The sequence below is a fragment of the Hevea brasiliensis genome, chromosome 1, assembly GCF_030052815.1.
Source record: "Hevea brasiliensis isolate MT/VB/25A 57/8 chromosome 1, ASM3005281v1, whole genome shotgun sequence".
Taxonomy (NCBI): Eukaryota; Viridiplantae; Streptophyta; class Magnoliopsida; order Malpighiales; family Euphorbiaceae; genus Hevea; species Hevea brasiliensis.
In genome coordinates this window covers 14318614-14320923 of record NC_079493.1, presented here as the reverse complement: position 1 = coordinate 14320923, position 2310 = coordinate 14318614, and positions in this window count along the sequence as shown.

The following is a 2310-nucleotide window of genomic DNA, read 5'->3' as shown; positions in this document are numbered from 1 at the left end:
TTCTTTGGCTTTCTTGGTAGCCAAACACCTTCCCAAGAGGTAAGGATAATTTTTAATGAAGAGAACTTAAGGTTTAGTGGTGAGAATTCAAGGTTTGGAAGAGAGAAAATGAAAGGAATTTTAATGGAGGAAGAAATGGTTCACGGCTGGAAATGGAAAGAAGAAGAAAGCTGGGTTTTTCTTTCATTTTCTGCCCATTTTATTGATTTTAAATGGGTTAAGGACATGTGTCATAGTATGATTGGTCGTTGGGGTTTTAATGACATCATAATAATGTCAAAATTCTCATTTATTCCATTTTCTTTTCTTTTTCTTTTCTACTCATTTTCAATTTAATTTTTAGCAATATTTATTCATATTTTATGTTATAATAATTATTTACTGAACTGAACAAGTCGGCCAAAAATCATCTCTGAAGACGAAATGACCAAAATGCCCTCCATTTGGCTTATTGAGCCAAAATTGTCTGTATCGATTGAAAAATTTTTCTAAGCATTTCCTTGGCATTTTAATGCCATAGAAACCTCAATGACCCTTCTCTGGAGTCTCAAAAATTATTTTATGAATTTTCCCCCGAGTCTAGGCCTCCTAGTTGCGAGAACCGCAACTTCCCACTAGGTTACCCATCGCTAGGGCACCAGCTCATTTAACTTGATTGTATTTTATTTCTAAAATTTTTCTTAAATTTTTCTTATTAATATTTGAGTTAATAATGGTTCCTCACTTTAGTTTAAATAATTTTCCGGACGTTCTAGCTGTTCGGACCCACACTGGTCACCAGAACAGTAGAATGTACGGAGTTGCTACAGGGAGGGTGTTACATGTGGGGCTGGTGCTACTGATCCACTGACATTCTATAAAGTTGGGGCTTCCCCTTGTGCCTCAGCTTCAACAGATTGGTCGACTGAGCGATCCTCTTCTTCCATTTCAGTCTGAAGTTAGGGTATCTCCTGAACAAGTAACACATGGAGATTTCCCTCCGTTAGTTGATATTTATGATTTAATGCACTGTATGTAACAAATAAGGACATTGAGCAGTTGTACTTAACAAGGAAAGACACAAATTCTCATGTTAAAACATACTTCAAAAATTTTGCTCTGATACCACTAAAACATGTCACACCTTACCCCTCTGTAAGGCATAACATGATCCCGTAGAATACCTAGTGAACTACCGAACTTCACCTACCGATAACTCATTAAGTACCCTACAAGAGATTTTAAAACAATTTTCTTACTTTTGATAAGTGATGAGCATTTTCTAATAGGTATTAAAACATTTAATTAAAGTTGAAAACTAGTTAAAATTTTTGACCCATTTTATTTTTTCGCAAATTTTATAAAAATTTTGGCAAAGTGCCGTCTGTATTTTGAGAAAAAAGTTCTTCAAATACCTGTAAAAAAGAACTTCTAATAATTTATCTCAACAATTTCAACAACTCCACAACAATCCCAACCAATATCTCAAGTTTCAAAATTCAACAATTATCAAAATACCATCAATCAATTTCATTCAAATTAAAATAAAATATTTCCATTCATATTTCATTAAGGATAAAACAATTTATATATACATCATACTAAAAATTTACATTAGGAAAATCCAAACTAAAATTTATTATAAACTTTATAAAAACTTTGTACAAGCTGCTCAAGACCGATTTTACATGTCCATACATTTACATGCATTACACACATTAAAATAAATATTTATAGTTAGGGTATAAATTATACCCGATAGCTTCAAGGCAGGTAGTTTCTCTGTCCTCAGCAGCTCACTCTGCTGCTCTTCTAGTCTCTATATCTGCGACAGCAATAACAGCCATCGCTGAGTACTAGGACTCAGTGGTGCACAATATACTAAAATAATCTTTATGCAGAGTTTAAATAATATTTATTCAAAAATTGGACTGAACATGAGAATTAAATACAAAACATGAATTATGAGAATTTAATCCAAACAAGTTCATTTCGAAGTATCAAAACATATTTCATAAAACCCACAGTTATATCTTGCCATTCGAAACAAATATAATCTCAATAGCCAGAGGCTAAGGAGAAGTCACATCACAAGGCTAGCTAGCTCAAATATATGGATATCCATTCAATTTCTTCTTCTACTGGCACACACCTCAACACTTCAGCCAGAGAAGGAATCAAAATTCGAAACTGATTACCCCTACTAGTCATGCTAGTGAGGTGTTCAAATATATGGTCATGACACTGTGGTTTCAAAACTTATCTTAACAATTCACTAAATATTGCCATTTTAAATATACACAAATAACTTTCAATAATTTAAATCAAAAG